A 23,836-nucleotide genomic window follows, 5' to 3' on the forward strand; every position below is an offset into this window, starting at 1 on the left:
GTCTGTAATTTTCTTTTTTTGTAGTATCTTTGTCTGGTGATGGTGCCCTCATAGAATGAGTTTGGGAGTGTTCCTTTTCTGCAATTTTTTGGAAGAGTTTGAGAAGGATGGGTGTTAGCTCTTCTCTAAATATTTGATAGAATTCACCTGTGAAGCCATCTGGTCCTGGACTTTTGTTTGTTGGAAGATTTTTAATCACAGTTTCAATTTCATTACTTGTGATTGGTCTGTTCATATTTTCTATTTCTTCCTGGTTCAGTCTTGGAAGGTTATACATTTCTAAGAATTTGTCAATTTCTTCCAGGTTGTCCATTTTACTGGCATAGAGTTATTTGTAGTAGTTTCTTAGGATGATTTGTACTTCTGCGGTGTCTGTTGTAACTTCTCCTTTTCCATTTCTAATTTTATTGATTTGAGTCCTCTCCCTCTTTTTCTTGATGAGTCTGGCTAATGGTTTATCAATTTTGTTTATCTTCTCAAAGAACCAGCTTTTAGTGTTATTGATCTTTGCTGTTGTTTTCTTTGTTTCTATTTCATTTATTTGATCTGATCTTTATGATTTCTTTCCTTCTGCTAACTTTGGGTTTTGTTTTTTCTTCTTTCTCTACTTCCTTTATGTGTAAGGACAAATTGTTTATTGGGGATTTTTGTTTCTTGAGGTAGGCTTGTATTGCCGTAAACTTCCCTCTTAGAATTGCTTTTGCTGCATCCCATAGGTTTTGGATCATTGTGTTTTCATTGTCATTTGTCTCTAGGTATTTTTTGATTTCCTCTTTGATTTCTTCAGTGATCTGTTGGTTATTTAGTAACGTATTGTTTAGCCTCCATGTGTTTGTGTTTTTTACATTTTTTTCCCTGTAACTGATTTCTAATCTCATAGTGTTGTGGTCAGAAAAGATGCTTGATATGATTCCAATTTACTTAAATTTACTGAGGCTTGATTTGTGACCCAAGATGTGATCTATCCTGGAGAATGTTCAGTGCACACTTGAGAAGAAAGTGTAATCTGCTGTTTTTGGATGGAATGCCCTATAAATATCAATTAAATCTATCTGTTTCCTTATTAATTTTCTGTTTGGATGATCTGTCCATTGGTGTAAGTGAGGTGTTAAAGTTCCCCACTATTATTGTGTTACTGTCGATTTCCTCTTTTATAGCTGTTAGCAGTTGTCTTATGTATTGAGGTGCTCCTATGTTGGGTGCATATATATTTATAATTGTTGTATCTTCTTCTTGGATTGATGCTTTGATCATTATGTAGTATCCTTCCTTGTCCCTTGTAACATTCTTTATTTTAAAGTCTATTTTATCTGATATGAGTATTGCTACTCCAGCTTTCTTTTGATTTCCATTTGCATGGAATATCTTTTTCCATTCCCTCACTTTCAGTCTGCATGTGTCCCTAGGTCTGATGTGGGTCTCTGTAGACAGCATATAGATGGGTCTTGTTTTTGTATTCATTCTGCAAGCCTGTGTCTTTTGGTTGGAGCATTTAATCCATTCATGTTTAAGGTAATTATCGATATATATGTTCCTATTACCATTTTCTTAATTGTTATAGGTTTGTTATTGCAGGTCCTTTTCTTCTCCTGTATTTCCCACTTAGAGAAGTTCCTTTAGCATTTGTTGTAGAGCTGGTTTGGTGGTGCTGAATTCTCTTACCTTTTGCTTGTCTGTAAAGCTTTTGATTTCTCCATCAAATCTGAATGAGATCCTTGCCAGGTAGAGTAATCTTGCTTGTAACTTCTTCCCTTTCATCACTTTAAATATATCATGTCACTCCCTTCTGGCTTGTAGAGTTTCTGCTGAGAAATCAGCTGTTAACCTTACAGGAGTTCCCTTTAACCTTATGGGAGTTCCCTTGTATGTTATTTGTCGTTTTTCCCTTTTTGCTTTCAATAATTTTTCTTTGACTTTAATTTTTGCCAATTTGATTACTATGTGTCTCAGCATGTTTCTCCTTGGGTTTATCCTGCCTGGGACTCTCTGTGCTTCCTGCAGTTGGGTGGCTATTTCCTTTCCCATGTTAGGGAAGTTTTCAACTATAATCTCTTCAAATACTTTCTTGGGTCCATTCTCTCTCTCTTCTCCTTCTGGGACCCCTATAATGCAAATGTTGTTGCGTTTAATGTTGTCCCAGAGGTCTCTTAGGCTGTCTTCATTTCTTTTCACTCTTTTCTCTTTATTCTGTTCCCCGGCAGTGAATTCCATCATTCTGTCTTCCACGTCACTTATCCGTTCTTCTGCCTCAGTTATTCTGCTATTGATTCCTTCTAGTGTATTTTTCACTTCAGTTATTGTATTGTTCATCTCTGTTTGTTTGTTCTTTAATTCTTCTAGGTCTTTGTTAAACATTTCTTTCATCTTCTTGATCTTTGTCTCCATTCTTTTTCCGAGGTGCTGGATCACCTTCCCTATCATTATTCTGAATTCTTAGTCTGGACGGTTGCCTATCTCCACTTCATTTAGTTGTTTTTCTGGGGATTTATCTTGTTCCTTCATCTGGTACATAGCACTCTGCCTTTTCATCTTGTCTATCTTTCTGTGAATGTGGTTTTTGTTCCACAGGCTGCAGGATTGTAGTTCTTCTTGCTTCTGCTGTCTGCCCTCTGGTGGATGAGGCTACCTAATAGGCTTGTGCAAGTTTCCTGATGGGAGGGACTGGTGGTGGGTAGAGCTGGCTGTTGCTCTAGTAGGCAGAGCTCAGTAAAACTTTAATCTGCTTGTTTGCTGATGGGTGAGGCTGGATTCCCTCCCTGTTGGTTGTTTTGCCTGACGTGACCCAACACTGGAGCCTACCCAGCTCTTTGGTGGGGCTAATAGCATACTCTGGGAGAGCTCACGCCAAGGAGTACTTTCCAGACCTTCTGCTGCCAGTGTCTTTGTTCTCACGGTGAGACATAGCCACACCCCACCTCTGCAGGAGACCCTCCAATACTAGCAGGTAGGTCTGGTTCAGTCTCCTACGGGGTCACTGCTCCTTCCCCTGGTTCCCAATGTGCACACTATTTTGTGTATGCCCTCCAAGAGTGGAGTCTGTTTCCCCCAAGTCCTGTTGAAATCCTGCAATCAAATTCTGCTAGTCTTCAAAATCTGATTCTCCAGGAATTCCTCCTCCCGTTGCTGGAGCCCCAGGTTGGGAAGCCTGTCGTGGGGCTCAGAACCTTCAATCCAGTTGGTGGACTTCTGTGGTATAAGTGTTCTCCAGTTTGTGAGTCACCCACCCAGCAGTTATGGTATCTGATTTTATTGTGATTGCATCCCTCCTACCATCTCATTGTGGCTTCTCCTTTGTCTTTAGATGTGGGGTATCTTTTTTGGTGAGTTCCAGTGCCTTCCTGTCAACGATTGTTCAGCAGTTAGTTGTAATTCTGGTGCTCTCGCAAGAGGGAGTGAGCGCACGTCCTTCTAGTCTGCCATCTTGAACCAGGGTCTCGAGGCCTAAGATATTTCTAATGTAAGTCATTAGCCTTTGTATATCTAATTGATCCCTTGTTTCATAACTTCTGGATACTTGAATTTCTGCACATCCAATTTATTAGTATACAGAATCATATTTGTCTTGATATGATTTCAACTTTGTGGGAAATTTTAATCTGAAAACCTAACTTAATGAAATTATGACTTCAAATATAATAAGAAATTGCAACAATTATCTCTATGTGTTTGCTCCCACTGTCCCCTCCCAGTGCTGCTGTGTTAAGATAAATTATTTGAGCAATTGAAATATTCAGAGCTACAAAGGAAAATTTTATAGGTGAAGATAAAATAGCATTTGCAATATGACCACTATTAAAGCTCTGGCCTGCAGATTGCTGGCAAATAGTCTATTCTCTAGCTTGTCAAAACAACCCATTTTCCAAGCATGTTCAGAGCTTGCCGAGATCTTCAATTATACCAAAATGTCAGGTACTGGAGAAACAAAAATATTTTGAAAATGATCTGCAATGTACATTGTTTTGTAGAAAACCTAATCAAATGGGGCCAACCTGTCAATGTCAAGAAATGCCCTTTGGCTACAAGGGGTAGGATGCAGACCTGGCCACCCACTCACCAGATGCAGGAAATGAATTTAAAGTACGTTGGTCATTTGTCCCAAGATAAAGAACAATTGCCAAATATTTTATCCCAATTTGTCAGCCCTGCTCTGTTCCAGTGAATTCCATCAATCCAAGGCCAGTCACACTGTTTATTCTCTCCAGAACAATAAGGTTAACCCAATAGGTTTATTTGTTTAAGTCATCTGGTGAATTCTTCTAAATTATGTCTTGTTTCTAGTACTGCTTTCATTTTGCATTCATGTAAGCTTTTGCTGCAGCTGCTTGAGGAGAAAAGGAAAGAAGGCTCTTGTGGAGCAATGAAAAGAGAATACATTTTTAAATTTTCCTTTCTTTCTCCTAAAATTAGCACCTGGCATATGGAATATTCAGCAGGTGGCTCAGCAGGGACAGGCTTATTGTTTTTCATACCTGCCACTGAGATGTTTGACATTTGGCTTGCTAAGGAACAAGACTTTTGAGGCCATCACTCTCTCTCTCTCTCTCTCTCTGTGTGTGTGTGTGTGTGTGTGTGTGTGTGTGTGTGTATGAGTATATGCTTGTGCTGTGGGCATGCTGAGGAACAGCTCATAGAGGTCTCTTGGAGGAGAGAGTACAAGAGACAGCCGCTATTAACAAAATAATACAATTAAGAAAAATTAAATACTAAAGAAGGGAGTATGTTTGCCCACATTCTATACTTTTATAGTTGAATAACTAATTCAAATCCTACTAGTGTTAGAGAATAGGAAACTACTTTGTGACTTAAAGAACTCCAGGAATTACACTTTATAATATAATAGGAATACTCTTTGAATATTATTTGGAGACCCAATTTAAAGTTCACTGAGGTAACTTCCCCCAGCTGTATGAAAAGCAGTCACTGAATTAGCATTCCACAAACATTTATAAACACAGCAGTTTGTGTCATGCACTATTTTAGGCAATGGAGCTTTAAAGAAAAAAGTAGAGTTTCAAATTTGAAGGAAATTTAGGTAGTATAATAAACTAACCATGGATATGGGCAATGGGAGAGATAGAAGAATTTCAGATAATCTCTCAGTTTCTGGCTTGATGCCTAGGTGAATGATTGAATCATTAATGGTGCCTGACAAAAACCACTAACTGCTTATCTAATAGCCACTCTACAAATTTTGTCTAATAAGACATAATGATACAAAACATAAGCAGATATCTTAGCAGGGAGCATCCATGAATATTCTCTAAAGTACACTGACTCAGCAGGGTGGCAAGCACTTTTTCTTTACCTTCCTTCTTTCTGCCTGTTTGGAGCACCAGCAGCCAGTTTGTGACCATGAGGTAACTTGAAGATAGACACTTTGTGATAAAAGATTGTAGAAGAAAAATATGGATTCCTGATAATTGGTGAGTCACCATGTTAGTCCTGGGTTGCCTAATTCTGAAGTTTTATTTTGATAGAAAAATAAATATTTACCTTATTTAAGCTACAATTATTTCAGGTTCTGTCACTAGCCATCGAAACTAATCCTGACTGATACTTCATTACAGAAAAACAAGTTACTTGGGGCTTTTTTGGTAGGTGGCAGGGTTAAGAGGAAGTTCAGCTTTGGATGTGTTATATGTGAGGTGCTGGTGGAACACCCAGAAACACTTGGAAACCCAAGCTAGAGATACAGACTTGGTATTGATCCAAGTGGGAGGCTAACGTCTACAGCTTATCATTTTCACTCAGTGATTCTTAATTTTCTTCAGATCATGCCTATGGTAAGAACTTTCTGTTTTTCATTTCTGAGCATTTAACTTGCACTTTACCTTGAATACAATAAAGGCAATCTTTATTTTGCATGGCAATGCAGAACCAAAAAAATAAGCATGCAAGATGAAATTATGCAAAGTGATTTAAATAATGGAAAAATTATGATTGCTTCATGAGTTTTAAAATTTTTGTGAAACTCTGTCAGTTATACATGTACAGAGAACAGAAAAATAGTAAAGCTATTATTTACCTAGAATATTGGAATTTAAGGCACTAGAAACATTGAGAATTAAAGTGTTTTATTTGTTAAAAATGTATCGAGTATTTTCAACACTGCTTGCCTTCTTCTTGCTGATAACTTACTGTATAGGGAGCGAAGATCTTTCGTATGCCCTAGTGAATTGTCATACTCCTTCCTAAGTTTGGATCAACTTCCAACCTTTTATCCTTTGCACATTCATTTTGTGAAATATCTCCAAAAGTTCCCTTAACGTGGAGGTTGTTTGGCCTGTATTACTTCTGGGACATCTTCATCCTTTTTGTCACAACTACTTTCCTTCTTTATGTTGATAAATGTGCCTTCACTAAGTTCCTCTGGCAGCATATGTAGAGTCCCTCAAATGGTGACAGTGTCAACATTCCCACTGTCAGCTATTTATTCTATAATTCCATTTATGTTTGATACAAAATTCACTTCCAGCAATGTCACTTTGGGTTATTTGCTGTACTTTCATCTCTGTTGGCCAATTCTCTCTTCTGATTGTCCATTTTTGTAAAATGTCATGTGGATTTATCACTTGGAGACAAGATGGTAACACAACTACACACTTTTGCTCTATCTGTGAACTGAATAACAGATGCAGAGTGACCAGTCACTGACAGACTGAAGTAAGTGGCGTGATTGGTCACTGATCATGGTGTGCATCTGTTATTTACATAGTGATTTGTGGACTGAAGAGCTAGCAACAAAGTTTGTACTTTATGCAATTACTGGGCTGAACTGAACCATGGTAACTGAAATGTGAACTGTGATGTTGGAGGACTAGGTTATTTAACTAAACCATGGTAACAGGAAATCGTGCATGTCAGAACTATGCAAAGTGAGGCCTGTCTTCCTACGATCAAGTTCAGCACTGGTGAGTAATATCTAGATATGTTCATGTAACATTCATTCTCTCCTTTTCATACCTCCTCCTTCTACTCATGTTTTAGCCATATCATTTTTATTAGTATTACTTCCAGAGAGTGATAAGGGGAATTTTCAATGCATCCTAAATCAGTTTTGCAACTGATAGTTTTGATATATTGGCTAAAATGGGGAGGGAGGGCTTAAATTATCCTTAATCATATATTTTCCAGCCTGTTCTTATATCCTATAACCATGGACTGCTGAATTAACATGGCTGTAATAATGTTTTGTCATAAAGAATTTTTTTATAACAAATTGTGTTATTAGACATTTTTACTAATCAGAATTATCTTTTTACTCATTCATTCAGTAAATATGTGCTACACACTGTACCATGTGCTTGGAATATTTGTATCAGTGAATAAAAGAGGCAATAATCCTCGCCTCTGTGGTGCTCACATTTTAGTGGTAGTTGTGATGGGGTGGAACATGAGGCAATAATAAAGCCTGCTAGTGTTGTAGTGCTGTCACGTTATGACAAGGTTATAAATGGAAAAAATAGAGATATTTAAGAGCATACTTTAAAAAAGTATAACCTTGACCAGATGATCAAAATTAATACCACTAACACAGTGATATTATGGACATCATGTCTCTCTAGACACAATACCCTATGAAGGACAAAATATCATTATGTAATATTCTGGCCAGATATGTATAATTTGAATCTAATCATGAGGAAATATCAGATAAATCCCAAATAATGAACACTCTATACAAAAGGAAGTATTCTCCAAAAATGTCAGTGTCATAAATGCTGAAGTTTTTTGTTTCTTTTTTTAAGATCTCAATTTTAGTGCTTTTTATTGCCAAGAATTCTTAGTTTTACCAAAGGATAATTATTCACATTTCTGTATCTGTAGCAAATTTTGACTCATTTATTTACGAAATATCTTAAGCACTCATTTTGATACTGTTTTGGCTACTTTCTTAGCTTGGATCATCTAGGAAACAGAGTCTGAGCAAGTTTTAGGACTAGCACTTCATTGAGAGGTCTGTAATCTGAGGACATCAAGAGTGAGGAAATAAGCAAAGGAGGCAGAAAAGGAGGGAAAATAAATTTAAGGATGCATTACTGAACTGGCCACAGTTTCATGAAGAGGGATAGTGAAGATGTCTCTGGGAAAACCAAATGTAGAAAAGAGTCTGAAACAAAGCTTATTTTTAACACTTTATTTACTTTATACCACATTTGATCATTCAGTGCTTCACTGAGCATCTGCTGGTTTGATATCAGAATACTACTGAGAGTTTATCCCTAATTCACGATCTCATGGATATCTCTACATCCTGTGTTGAGTTCTTCTGTAGAGAAGTCCTTTCAAGTGCAAAGGATCTTCCACCTTCCTCTTCATTAAGGAGAGCCAAGTGGGCAGTTGAGGTTCCATTTCTATATAGGAGAAGCTTAATGGTTGGAAGTAGGTCTTAGACCTTGCACTCTACATGGAATGACAGCTAGTTTCTTGACTTCTCCTGAGTTAAGCCTTTATGATACTTACTTTTAAAACTGTTATAAATCTTAAAAATAATACTAACTAGTGAATATAACAAAAAAGAAACAGATACAGAGAACAAGCTAGTGGTTACCAGTGGGGAAAGGAAGGGGGGAGGGTCAAGATAGGGCTGGGGATTAAGAGGTATAAACTACTATGTATAAAATAAATAAGCTGTAAGGATATATTGTATAGCACAGGGAACATAGCAAACATTTTATAATAACTATAAATGGAGTATAACCCTTAAAAATTGTGAGTCACTATGTTGCACACCTGAAACATATAATATTTAAACTATGCCAATAAAAATTTAATTAATTAATTATTTAAAAAAGAAAACTGCTATAGACTTATATTCAGATGAAAGTAAAAAAAAAACTAATTCTAAAGCCAAGTAGAAAAATGTGAGGGTGTTAATATGTTTTGGGGATACCCTGAGCCCACTTCCCTTCACTGGCTAAAAAGGCCAGTTTTAAGCAAAATGGTAGCATAGTGAAAGAATTTCTTTTTGCTGTTCTTCCACTCTCCTCTTTCACCATGTCTCTTCCCCTACCCCCAAAATACACAAGTGTCTGGAAAACTCATGCTGCTCCTTGCCTGTCTGTGGCACTCTACCCCCCGCCCCCAGCTTGCCCTTTCCAGATAGTGCCTTTTACTCTTAACCTCCTGTAGGAGTTTGATAGGGCTGTCATCACAAAATACCATGGACTGGGTGGCTTAAACAACAGAAATTTATTTTCTCACAGTTCTGGAGACTAGAAATCTGAAACCAAGATGCCAGTAGGGTTCATGTCTGGTGAGAGCTCTCCCCTTGGGTTGCAGGGTGCTCATATGGCCTCTCTTTGGTGAGTGCATGAGGATGGTGGTGGAGGGTGAAGAGCAGTTCTCTGGTATCTCTTCTATATGGACACTAATCCTATCAGATCAGAACCCCACCCTTACGACCTCATTTAACCTTAATTACCTCCTTAGATGCCCCATCTCTAAATACAGACACACTAGGAGTTAGGGTTTCAGTATGCGAATTTTGGAGGGACACAAATAAACACCCCCGTCCTAAATCTTCCCTCAAACCTTACCTTCCCCTAGCATAACCCTTAGAGACTTGTTTTTTGCTAGGTGTCTATTGTGATGAACTAATCTGGGCTCAGCCTAGTTCTGCTCTTACAGAGGGATTCACACAGGAAAGTATATAGACTCTTATTCTTTGGAGAATATCAGTTTGAAAAAAGCATTTCTTTAATTATCAAACCATCAAGCACTGCTGCCCATGTCCAGCCCTCCACCCAAGCATTTGCTATATGTGGCCTCAGGGACCCAGATACTTGGTGCCTAGGCATCTTTTTTCCATTTCTGGCATATATTGTTGGATTTTTTGTTATTAATTGTATCAATGATGTTCAAAGAAGAAACTACACATAAGAATGGGAACAAAGACATGGAAATTGAACATTCTAGATTTAATTTCCAGTTCCACAAATAATCTATGAATAATCCCAGAAAGAAGGTAATAATAAGTCTTATACTACGGTGACTTGTGAAGATAACTAAGATTTATTTATTATTTCGAAAGAGTTTGTGCCAGTTATCAATCTATTCCCTCTCAGCTCTAAATTCACCCTTCAGTACCTGCTCTGCAACATTTCTCCCTTACAATGAGTACGTTAAACTTTATCTATAAAGAGCACAGGAGGGACCTTGCAGGAGGAAGAGAGCTTCTCTTCCTGGTTCCTGATTGTTGCATACTGCTTTTTCTAGTTCCTGCTGCACCATCTATTAGTGGTGCAGATGTGTGGGGAGAGACTTCAGGCTCTACTCCAACTGCCCACAGTCCCTCAGCAACCTTCCAGACCCCAGCTCAGGTCTAGTGACCACCTCAGCGTTGTCCTTCCAATGCACACACCATGCACTCTGAGCCTCATGCTCACAACAAGGCCTCAACTCCCTCTATGCCCAGCAGCCTTGGCTCACATGCACTGGGAAGGGAGACCACTTAGGATGTTCTCCCAGTAGACTAGGCAAGATATAATGACATCTTTTAACTAGGGCTATTGAAGTAGAGATGTCCCCTGCATCGTCAGGCGGACTCTCAACCACTGCGCCACCAGGGAAGCCCTGGTACTGTATTTTTTAACTTCAGCTGTTGGTTTGTCAGCATATTGGAAAGCACAGGTAGAAATTGATGACATTTGAGACATTTTTATTTCCAGGCATTTATACCAGCTATTATTACCATTTGATTTCCAGGTCTTGCCCTGACAAATTCACACTGATTAAGTGAAAATCAGCCTGGGAACTGTAAGGATGGGTAGGGTCAGGTTCCTCATGGCAGTGAGTTCTTGGCTGGACTCAAGCTCTCCCATCACTCTTTGCCCCACCTTGCTTCTCCCAACACTGATCACACATTAATTGAGCTCCTTTCCTTGCTCTATTTTTCTTCCCCAAAGCTATCATTATGTCTCATTCTATTATGCTATTTATTTTCTTATCTTTTTATTACCTGTCCTACCTCACTCCCATGTAGTATAAAGCTCTATAAAGTCATAGACTTCACTTGTTTTATTCACCCCTACTGTATCTGCTACCCCTGTACCAGAGGCACCTACACGGTACCCAATCTTGTTGAACAAATTAACTTGTCGGAAGTTAGCTTGGTTGAAACTGGAAAAATCACATAGTGCAAAAATTAGTTCATTTCCTCTTCAAAATTAAGAGGAGTATATTACGTAATGAATATAATTATTATAATAAATACACACAATATACTTGTGTGTCAGCACAAGTTACCACTAAGTTTTTTAAGAGATAGTATGCACTTCAGGGAGTTATCAATTCACAGATTACTCATGCCTCTGTCATTGTCTCTGAGGCTGGACAGTTTGGAAGGGATATGTCTCTTCCATTTATATTTTCACCCTCAGTATGAGATCAGAAAAAGAGGACAAATATGGTAAAGGAACATCTGAAGGCCAGCTCTAGGGGCACCAAATTAGGAATGATCTTCACAGACATCACAGATCCATCATATTCCCATTCTCATTCATTCATTCTCTGTCTGTCTGTCTCTCTTTCTCTAAGTTCTGACTTCCCTTGGCCAGCTAAACACTCACCCTATCCCTAATTTGCCTTCATTGCAGTATATCTTTCTCACTCCAGAATATGCTCTTAACCAATATGCCAATTTATAAAGTGTATTAAGCACATCAACCTATAGTTTGTTGCAGATGCTGGATTTTTCCCCCCTAGATTCTATTTGTCTTTTAATTTTGTTTAATTGGCTCCAGTACAGGAGTTGGAACTAAATAAAAATGTTAGCTCCAGTTTCTCCCTCCCTTAAAACATACATGAAGTAAGCATATACTTCAGATCAAGCACAATGCTGGGTACTGGAGATACAAAAATTAACAAAATACAATCTTTTTCTCAATGGGCTGACTCTTGCCTGGAATGATAGCAGTGCTGATACTGATGCAGATAAAGTAACTTTTTGTTTTTTCCTGAACCTTCCTTCCTTGTCTCTGTCCTCAGGGGAAAGTAGAGGCTTGTTCACTTCTATCACTTCTCAAAGATGACCAACAGTATGTTTTCTAAATTTTATTATTACTTTATTATACAGTTTATATTAACTATATATTTGTGTACAGACATCTTCAAGGGTTAACTATGGAGCTTCTTTGTATAAAGACTCAAAGTCTTTATATAATTGCCTCGCAGTGGCCTGCTTTTAGTTTTGGGAACATTCCAAGCTTTTTCTTCTTCAAAGCCTTGTTAATGCTCTTAGTATGTATGAGGCTCTGCTGGAATGATCTTCCCTTGGCTCTCAGGCACAGTTAGCTCTTCCAACATGAGGCCACCATAACCACCTGACATAACAGCCTATGCCACCACTATCCCCTATCATAAGACTCATTTGTTTCTTTCATATTTAACACAATTTTTAGTCATTTCAGTAGCTTGTTTTCATGTGGATTGTTTCCCTCACTAGACTATGAGTCAAATCCTTGTCTGTCTTGTCCACAGCCATATCCCCAATGTCTAGCAGAGTGCCTGGCATATAGTAGTTGTTGAGTAAATATTTGTCAGATAACAGGAAAAGTAAGGAGGAAGAGAGCAAAGGGGGAGGAAAGGAGGGACAGAGAAAGAAACCTCCCCAACCTTCAATCATCTTGTACTTCTTCTGAACTCCTAAAGGGTCTACTGTCTAGTAATCTTCAAAACACTTTGCTCATTTACCTCCTAAACTAATGTATTTAAATGATATATGCCCTCACACATGTTTAAATTGACATCTAAAATTTGTAGTCATAAGTTGAAACAAATGCAAAGGATAAACATCCTACATATTGTAAATATTAGCATTTAAAATAAATCTATTACATGATATTCTTTGAAATGTATCCAATGGGACCTAAATACAATAGAGATTTCATATCTACCACCATCCATTTTAAAAAGGCACAAAGGGACTTCCCTGGTGGTGCAGTGGTTAAGAATCCGCCTGCCAACGCGGGAGACACAGGTTCAATCCCTGGTCCAGGAAGATCGCACATGCTACGGAGCAACTAAGCCCGTGCGTTACAACTACTGAGCCTGCACTCTAGAGCCCGTGAGCCACAACTACTGAGCCCGCGAGCCACAACTACTGAGGCCGCATGCCACAACTACTGAAGCCTGTGTGCCTAGAGCCCATGCTCCACAACAAGAGAAGCCACCACAGTGAGAAGCCTACACACCACAACAAAGAGTAGCCCCCACTCACCACAACTAGAGAAAGCCCATGCGCAGCAACAAAGACCCAACACAGCCAAAAATAAATAAATAAAATAAATTTATTAAAAATAAATAAAAAGGTACAAAGATTCAGCCATACCACTCCTAGACATCCTAGACTTCTCTCCTAGAGAGAAACTGGTATAGAGGTCCTCCACAGGATATGTACAAGAATATTCGTAACAACTTTATCAATAATAATTAAAAGCTGAAGACAAATCAACTAACTGTTCCTCAGCAGTAGAATGGGTAAATAAATTATGGTACGTACAAGCATACATACACAGAGATATTATACAGCAATGGTTCTCAAACATTTTGGTCTCAGGACCCCTTTATACTCTTAAAACTTAATCGAGGACACTAAATTGTTTTAGTCTATTTGGGTGTTTCTATCAATATTTGTCATATTAAAAATTAAGACCAAGAGATTTTTTAAATTTTGTATTAATTTATTTTTAAAATAAAAGTAACAACATGGATAAATCTTGAAAACATTATGCTAGTGAAACAATCCAGACACAAACGGAAAAATATTGTTCCATGTATAGGAGGTACCTAGAGTAGTCAGATTCATAGAGACAGAATATCAAATGGCATTGCCATGGGCTCAGGGGAGAGGCAAATGGAGAGCTTTTGTTTAATGTTAAAGAGTTTCTGTTTGGGAAGATAAAAAAAGTTCTGGAAAAGAATGGTGGTGACAGTTGCACACAATGTGAATGTACTTAAGGCCACTTAACTATACACCTAAAAATGGTTAAAATGGTAAATTTTATGTTATGTAGATTTTACCACAATTAAAAAGTAACAATAATAAATCCATTACATATTAATGTACATAATTTTACAACAACTATATTTTCTAAACAAAAATATTAATAAGAAGAAATGGCATTACTTTAGATTTTGCAAATCTCTTTAAGTCTGGCTTAATAGAGGACAGCTGGATTCTAATATCTGCTTCTGTTTTCAATCAGTCATAATATGTTATTTGGTTGAAGTATATGAAGAAAATTTGGCCCCACAAACACATATAGTGGAAAAGAGAAGGATTATTCCAGTAGCCTTTTCAGAAAATTGCCAACAGTCTTCTTTAATACTACATCAAAACTTGGTAAGTGTGGGCTTCCCTGGTGGTGCAGTATTTAAGAATCCGCCTGCCAATGCAGGGGACACAGGTTCGAGCCTGGTCCAGGAAGATCCCACATGCCACGTACCAACTAAGCCCATGTGCCACAACTATTGAGCCTGCGCTCTAGAGCCCACGAGCCACAACTACTGAGCCTGTGTGCCACAACTACTGAAGCCTGTGCGCCTAGAGCCCGTGCTCCAGAACAAGAGAAGCCACTGCAATGAGAAGCCCGCGCACCGCAACGAAGAGTAGCCCCTGCTCACTGCAACTAGAGAAAGCCCACACACAGCAACAAAGACCCAAAGCAGCCAAAAATAAAATTAATTAATTAATTAATTTTAAAAAAAACTTGATAAGTGGTAGTTTCTTAAAATATTGGTTCGCCAAAATATTCCAAATATTGACACACTTCATGGTATAGCAGAAAAGTCACATTTGTTAATATCACCACCAATCTCAACAGAAATGTCATGAAGTACTGGGAGGATGTTAAGTGAATATAAACATTCCAAATTTCTAATTTTTGTCTGGAAATGCAAATTTTAACAATGTCCACAAATACAGTCAGTTGTTTGCCTTGCAGGAGCAGGCTCACAAAATTTTTTTTGACAAAATACCTGCCAAATATCTAAGTCTGAGTAATCATACTTTGTTTTGGTTCTTTTAGGTAAAAATGGTGTTCTATGGAAAAGCGACCATTTCAGTTCACAACTCAATTGCACGAGTGCTTTCTCCTGAGACAATCATCATACATACATACACAGAAGTAATTTATGTGTACTTCCCATTTAATGACAAAGAATATTAAGAAGACATGCACTAATCTCAGCAACACAGGAACAAAAGGGAACTTCGTCAACCTGATAAAAGACTAGTAAATTTACTAGTTATTCCTAATATCATAATTAATGATAAAAGACTCCCTCCAAAGACTGAAAACAAGGCAAGGATATCTGCTTTCCTTGCTTCTATTCAATACTGTACTCAAGAATCTAGTCATGGGCTTCCCTTGTGGCGCAGTGGTTGGGAGTCCGCCTGCCGATGCAGGGGACGCGGGTTTGTGCCCTGGTCCGGGAGGATCCCGCATGCCACGGAGCGGCTGGGCCCGTGGGCCATGGCCGCTGGGCCTGCCTGCCCGGAGCCTGTGCTCCACAGCAGGAGAGGCCGCAGCAGTGAGAGGCCCGCGTACCGCAAAAAAAAAAAAAAAAAGGATCTAGTTAGTGTAGTAGGAGAAGAAAAAGAAAAAAAGCATATGAACTGGACAGGAAAAAAAAACTGTCTTTATTCACAGATGACATAATTATATACATTAAAAATTTTCAGAAAGATCTACAAAAAGCCTGCTAGAATTAATAAGTGGGTTTAGCAGGTTCACAGGATACCATGCTAATATATAAAAATATATGCAATTAACAACTGAAAGTTGAAATGTAAATAACAATATAATTTTCAAAAAATATAAAGTACTTAAAAATAAATCCAACAAAATTTGTGCAAGATTTCTATCCTGAAAACTGCAATATATCCATGAGAGAAACTTAAGAAGATGTAAATGAACAAAGAGATATACCATGTTCATGGATCTAAAGATTTAATATTGTTAAGGTGGCAATTTTCCCCAGACAAGTGTATGCATTCGATGCACTCTCAATCAAAATCCCAGCCTTTTTATAGAAAATGACAAACTAACTTTAAATTATATACAGAAAAGCCAAGCATCCATAATAACCAAATGAATTTTGATTTTTTTCTTCTTCAGTTCTTTAAAATAGGCATGACTGTTTAAAACAAGAGTTTAAAACAAAGAGGCTGTCAGCATGGATCTTAAGAAATTAGAAAAATAATAAGAGAACACTATGAACAACATTATGCCAACAAATTCAACAACATAGATGAAAAAGACAAATTTCTTAAAATACACATTGTATCAAAATATATACAAGGAAAAGCAGAAAATCTAATAGGCTTACATCTAATAACCACATTGAATTTATTATGAAAAACCTTCCCCAAAAGAAAACTCCAGGGCCAGACAGTTTCAATGGTGAAAACACCAGTTATACAAATGTTTTTCAGAAAAGAGAGGAGAGAACACTATTCACCTCATCTTATGAGGCCAAGTGTTATGGGCTAAATTGCATCCCCCAGAAAATTAATATGTTGAACTCCCAACCCTCATTACCTCATAATATAACCATATTTGGAAATAAGGTCCTTACAGAGGTGATTAAGTTAAAGTGATACTGTTAGGGTAGGGCTCTAATTTAATATGACTGTTGCCCCTAAAAGAAGAGGAAGTGGCACCAGGGGCATGTGCTTGCACAGAGAAAAGGCCATCTGAGGACACAGAATGAAGGCAGCCATCTGCAAGCCAAGGAGAGAGGCTAATGAGAAACCAAACCTGCCCACAACTTGATCTTGGACTTCTAGCCTCCAGAAGTGTGAGAAAAGAAATTTCTGTTGTTTAAGACACCCAGTCTGTGGTATTCTGTTATGGCAATCTTAGCAAACTAATACACCAACATAAGCATAATACCAAAACCTGACAAAGATGGTATAAAAAACTATAGATTAATATCTTTCATGGATACAGAGGCAAAATCCTTAACAAAACACGAGCAGACCAAGTCAATAGTATAAAAAAAGAATAAAGCTTCAAGACTAAGTAGGATTTATCCCAGTAACACAAGATTAGTATAAGATTTTAAACTCAATTGTTAATTCACTATAGTAACAGACAAAAGGAGAAAACCTATATGATCATTTTAATAGATACGGAAAAAGCATTGAAAAAATCCAACATTTATTCCTGATAAAAACTTCCAGCAAACCAAGCATAATATGGAACTTCCTCAAATGAATATATGGCATCTATAGCATAATTAATGGTGAAAGATAGAATTGTTTCCTCTACAATGAGAACAAGGCAAATATACCATTATAACTACTTCTGTTCAACTTTGTACTAGAGGTCCTAGTCATTGTAAGAAGGAAAGAAAAAGAAATAAATGACACTAAGATAAAAAAGAAGTAAATTGTCTCTATTTGCAAATTATATGATTATTAAAAATCACTCCCTGTGTTATTAAAAATCACTCCCTGTGTTAAAAATCACAGGGAGTCTAGAAAACAGTTACTAGAATCCGTAAGTAAATTTAGCAAGGTCATAGGATACAGGGTTCATATAGAAGAATCTGCTAAAAGTAAACATTAAAGATATATCCTTATATCCTAACAGCAAACTTGGAAAATGAAATTTTAAAAGCCATTCCATTTACCATATCACCAAAAAATTATGAATAAGTCTAACAAAAGATCTTTATATTGGAAACTGCAAAACACAGTTAAAAGAAAGTAAAAAATATCTAAATAAAAGAGAGATATACAACCTTCATGGATCAGAGGGTTCAATATTGTTAACATAACAATTCTCCCCAAACTGTGGTATTGGTGAAAGGATAGACATATAGATCAATGAAACTGAATACAAAGTAAGAAACAGAGTGCGCACACACACACACACACACGTGTGTGTGTGTGTGTGTGTGTGTGTGTATGTGGGGCAGGAGGGAGTGTTTTGACAAAACTGCCAAGTTAATTTAATGGAAAAAGGGAGAAAGAGTAGTCTTTCCAATAAGTAGTACTGTAACAACTGGATATTGGGTATCCATATATTTTTTAAAAAAGCAGGGGGACTATCAATCCTAAAGTCACACCATATGCCAAAGTTAATTCAAAATGGATCATAGTCCTACTTGTAAAACCTAAAACCATAAAACTTATAGAAAAGAGTATCACAGAAGATATTTATGTCCTTGGGTTAAGCAAAGATATTTCAGAAAGACATAAAGAGTATGAATCTAAGGAAAAAATAGTCATGCCAAGGTGCCAGGAGTTTTAACCATCATTGCTTTTGTACCATCGACAAAAACGTCAACACACTGAAAAAGGCAAATAAATAAAACCCTAAATGGTTATGAAAATAATTTTGACCCATGGAACCCCCAGAAAACTCTGAGGTACCCCCTCCAGGAGTTCTTAGACCCCACTTTGAGAATAGCTATTTTGCAATAATTAAAAAGAATGAACTCTGATGTATGCAACAATGGATGCATCATACAGACATAATGTTGAACAAAAGAAGCCTGGAACAAAGGAGAACATACCATATGATTACACTTACACAACTTCCAAGAACAGGCTACAGTACTCTATAGTGTATGAAGTCAGAATAATGGTTAACTCTGGAGTCAAGGAAGAAGGAGATTAACTGAGAAAGGTCATGACGGGAGGGCATCACCTATATCTTGATTTAGGTGCTGGTCTGTGTATGTTACTGTATGGATGTTATACCTCAATAAAAATACAAAAAGAAGTAATATAAACAAGTCCTTCTTTAACAGTTTTATGTCTTTCTTTTTCTCCCTTGAACTTATATTTCAATTCCACTTCCTTACAGACTATTATCCTAATGAAATAGATTTCTATATTTTAAAGTCTTTTATTAAACATCCTCTAACATTTCTATGCAATATTCCTAGGCATATTCTCAAGTAGGTCAATTTTAAGGAAGAATTCATAGTGAAGCTAAGAATCCGGAAATTCTAGTTTGAAGATAATGGATTATAACATTCATTTGGCATTTCATACCTTAATTGTTAAGTATATTTTTATCTGTGTATGTCTTGTTTCACTAGAATGTTAGTTCCTTAAAGGCAGGGATGAATCTCGAGTCTTCCATAGCAAAGGACCTGGCATGCAGTAGTTGATGGCTCATTGATTTATTTTCTCATTCATTCAGGCAACAAAGATTTCTTTAGCATTTATGTGTAGGGTACTTGCTAGGCCCTAGATGTATAATAATGGGTAGATGCAGGGCTCAATAAATTCCTGTTGATAACTGATTGATAATTATCAGCTACATTTTAGAAAGCGTGTAATTCTCTTTTCTTCTGAACTCAAGTGCAGGTGCACTACAGGTCTGATTAACCCTGTCATAAAAATGGGGACACCAAGACACAGAAATTAATTAACTGCCTCACTTAGGGTCATGCACTTTGTCATGGCTTGAGTAAGGATTAAGACCATTACAGGTTTTTTCCTGGACTGAGGTGCTATGGGAATTCATTCAGATTGACTGGAGTTCATATTTCATTTAAATGCTCTCATTTCACTTGTGCTATATCCACCTTCCCTAACTCATATTTCAGGACCTGCAGTCTGAATCAGTTTACTTCCACTTCAGACACTGTCAAGATAAATTAGACACTGAGGGTCCATGGCACCCTCTGAAGCAGAAGTGCTATTAGTAGAAAATATATAAGCAGGTTTATTTTCAATATAGTGTAGCACTTTTTTGGAGAATGTATTTTCTACTATAAATGAAGTAGGAATAACAAACCTGAATGAATTTTGAAAACATTTAAAATTTGATTTTTACTATACATCCTCAGGCAAGCATAGCCAAAGGAAGGTAAGCAACAGTAAATATTTTTATCTCTGACATTGCATCTCCAAACCATTCTGCTGAATAAGATCTGGCAGGTCCCTGACTGTGAGCAGAGATAGGGTAACAACTCTGATGATACATAAACTTGTATCAGATACAGCCTCCATTTTTGCTGTAATTATCCATCTATAGCCTAGCCTGTTCAGCTGACAAGGCATGTTATTAATAAAGCCTACTGTACCATAAGTGCCCTGCCCTATGTGGTATTTATATTGTTGGAAACTGTAATTGTCTGAAACAATGGCCTCTGTGAAAAGATGTGATATGTTTTGAGCTGTGTAAAGATCAAAATAATTTAGACTAATAATGGTAGCTGTTTGTGAAGGATTAAAACAGGGGTTATGCTGCAGAGTTAATGACTCGGCCTTGCTTTCAACGTTTTACTTCCATTCTGGTCCCTGTGAGATAACCTGGAATTTCATGCCAAGTTTCCCCACCAGAATGTAAACTCATTGAAGGCAAGGAACTCTGACTTATTCACCAGCATCTTCCCAGCACATAACACAATACTTGGAAAAGAGTCAACACTGAATATTTGTTAAATGAAATAAATGAATGAATATGAGTATAGGGAAGAAATGGAACAAGTTTCAGGTTCAAGCCATTATCAGAGTTCCTGCAGATTGTGACTTGGAATAGTAGAGTGGGACCCAATCTCCAGGAGATCAGTACTAATGGGGAGGGAGAAGGTGAAATGGAAGCAGTCTGAAACCGAGTAGCTGAGGATACCACGTGGCACTCACAGATTGCTGAGCCAGACATAAAAGTTCTGGGTAAAGAACTCTGCTGGGAAAGAAGAAGCTTGCCCTAGTTCCTCACCTCTCCACCCTCACCTGATAGGATTTAGATGAGTTCTTGCATCTTTCAACCTGGATTCTCCTGAGACAACAAAAGGGGCTTCAGATCTCCTCTAATTCTCACTAATGGAGTGCTAGGTAGAACAGCCTGCAAGTGATGGCTTGTGGCTTAGGGACCACTGTGAGTGGCTAGGATAAGAGCAAGGTCTTAGATAGACAGCTAGACGGAGGGCCAAGTCTTGAAATGGAGCCAGATTACCTCTCCATTGAACTAGTAAAGACAAAATATGAAGGAAGATTTAAAAATTTAGAAGTAATGAAGGAGAGTAGATACAAAAACATTTTGAAGTAGAGAAAAAGAAAAATGAAGGAAACTTTTGAGACCTAAGCCGCAACCACTTTTCCTAATTTCTTTCCTTGCAAAATCTGATATTGTTTGCATTACACCCTCCTGCATGCTCATGGAAGGTAATTTCCCTTCCCAGTATGCAGGGTAGATTATGTTTGGCATCGTTCTTTCAACAAGTAATTAGTTTAGGATGTGTGTTTGACACAAGTCTGCCCAATGGGACTCAGTTCTACTAGAGGCCTCTAGGAAAGGTTAACCTTCCTTTATTATGAAAGAGACAGAGACAGAAAGAAAGAAGTGGGAGACAATATCCCTCTTTGTTGGATTCCCTTGACTGCATTTGATGCCAAGAAATGCTGAAGATATGATGCTGCCTTGAAGGGAGATAGCAGGAGAAATTACCATTGTCTGAGGATGCCAGAGTAGAAAGAAGAAATCTAGTTGGGGCCTCAGCGACATACTTGAGTTACTCAATTAACCAGTAAAGGAACCACCTTCCTCCAAACTTCTTATTTGATGGGATAATAAATTCCTTATTTTTCAAAAGCTACCTCCAGTCTGGTTTTCTGTTGCTTGCACTTACATTGATAGCTTGACTTTTCTAATAAAGGTGAGAGCATGTGTTATGAATGTGAAATGCGGGACTTGAAAAGTTTGAAACAGATATTTCAGCTTTTACCCATAGTCTCCATCTTCTTATCCCTTCCCCACTACTACTGGACTCAGACAAGGGCCAGGAGACACAGGACTGGATGTAAAGGGACCTCTCCCTTCTCAAGACTTAGTCTTTGTTTCCGGCTCAAGCTCAGTGTGTTTGACTCTTCCTGAGGACATGTTCTGTCTCAGGAAGCTCCTCATTCACTCCAGTAAACAAGCTTCTGGCGCCCTGCCCCATCTGTTCCTCAGACATACCCAGGTGTGTCTGAACCCCAAGCCACAGCTTAGGCTCAAGTGGGGAGCAACAAGCACAGCACCCTTCTGTACCAATATCTAGCAAGGCTTTGTGGCCCTTGAGCAGAAACAGAATTAAAATGGTCAAGACTTAATGATGGGAACTGGCACAGGTATGGGATAAGGTCTGAATGCAGGAGTTAGCATTGACCCTTGAACAATACAGGTTTGAACTGCAAGGCACCACTTAATACGAGGATTTTTTTCAATAAACATACAGAACTCTTATGAAGACCACACAGCACCAAGCTTAGAACTCCGCATCTACAGTTAGTGTCAATACATGTATATTAAGTTTAATTTAATGAGCAGGTTGTGGGCTCAAGGTCCAACCGTTTCCTTTTACAGACTCTTCTGTTCAGAGAGTGTCTTTCAACTACCACCACCTTCCCCCACAAAACAAAACCTTCAATGTTTTCACCTCAGTTATCTGTTTATTTTAATAATATACTTTGAAATTGGAAGTGGTAGAATAGTTTTATTTAACTTACCAGGAAGAAATCGAAGACACAAAGAGATGATGTGACTTGGCCACGGTCCCAGAGGGCATGCGTGGCAGAGCTAGGATGGTCTCTAAGTCCCTGGGGGCTCTCAAGCCATTGTTCTGATGTCCCTGTATGTAATTGTTTTGACAGCAATTTCCCTGGTTCTCTCACTAGCCTGCTAATCACGCACGTCAATCACATGCAGGAACGCCATGGGCCTAGGGTCAGCCACAGTCTCTGGAGGACGTAATTCAAAAGAGAAAACAAGGCACCACAGAGCACTTTCTCCTTCCAGCATGTATGTCAGTTGTGGCCTCATGAGTCTGACAATGTGTGCAGGAGAGGATGTTGTTTTCTTTCCCCCCAGAGGGAGAAAGGCTATATCAAGTGTTCTGACCACAGCTGAAAACCAAGTGAGAAATCCAGCAGTTTAAAGTCCTCTGACTAGAGAACACTCAATGATATGGGAAGAGTTCTCCACCCAATCTCTAAAGAATCAGGAGGGCTGTCCTCTTTCTTCCTCCTCAACGACAGTCTCCGTAGTTTCACTCCAGTCTTTTAAGCGACCCTGAGGGTGGTGAGGCTTAATGTGAACCTTGACACAGATGGTTCACACTAATTACTCTTCTCCTGCAGACCACTCGGCCGTCCTTCCTCATTTCACTTTCACTTTGGCGAGCAGCACCGAGAGGCCCAGAAGCCACGGTCCAGGCCCAGTCCTGGGAAAAGGCCGCGAGAAGCCGCGCGCGTGGAGCCGGGAGGGCGGGGCGGGAAGGGGAGCGTGCGCGAGTGTGAGGCGTGGATCCTGGAATGCGCGTGTACGCGGCCCGCGAGCACCGCCCGCGCAGCGCCGATTGGCCGGGGGCGCGCGGCGGGGGAAACCCTTGGCTAATCTCCTGCCACTCAGCCGGGTCGACTTCGAATCCGGACCTCAGCGCCCGCGCGGAAGGACAAATAGTCCCGGCGGCGGTGCCGCGTGCCCCTCCAAGGCTGTGCTTACCCCGCCCGGGGCTGCGGGGGCCCAGAGGCCCGGGCGGCGGGGGAGGGGCGTCTTCCGCGGCTCCTCGACCCCCGCCCCCTCCTCGCGACCAGACGGGTGGATTGCGCTCCCTTGGGAAACGTAATTGGATTCCGGGCTCCCTCCAGTCGGGATCAGCGGAAATCGGAGGCTGAGCCTGCAGTGGGAGGGGCGGGTGGGGAGAAACCGCCGGGGAGGGAAACTTGGTGAAAACACCACTATGCCTTGAAGTGTCGGCGTGCTGGTTTCTGTGCAGGCCGCGCTAGAAGGTTGGGTGGTAACGAAGGATCAGTGAAGATTGCCCCCGGTTCCCTTTTCCGCCTGGCATGTGACTCCTGCCCTCTCCACGTTGTTATTCTGAAATT

General features: G+C 39.0%; 1 protein-coding gene across 2 annotated transcripts in view; it reads right to left on the bottom strand.

Annotated features, from left to right (window-relative positions):
• ZNF280D (zinc finger protein 280D) overlaps window positions 1-23,494 on the bottom strand; it is a 293,092-nt gene extending 269,598 nt beyond the window's left edge. For both annotated transcript variants that reach the window (XM_033851717.2, XM_033851716.2), the window contains exon 1: window positions 22,460-23,494. The gene's annotated coding sequence lies outside the window, so the exon portion shown is untranslated. The remainder of the gene's footprint in view (window positions 1-22,459) is intronic.
• Between the last annotated feature and the right edge of the window lie 342 nt (window positions 23,495-23,836).

This window comes from Tursiops truncatus, chromosome 2 (assembly GCF_011762595.2).
Source record: "Tursiops truncatus isolate mTurTru1 chromosome 2, mTurTru1.mat.Y, whole genome shotgun sequence".
In the NCBI taxonomy this organism is placed as follows: domain Eukaryota; kingdom Metazoa; phylum Chordata; class Mammalia; order Artiodactyla; family Delphinidae; genus Tursiops; species Tursiops truncatus.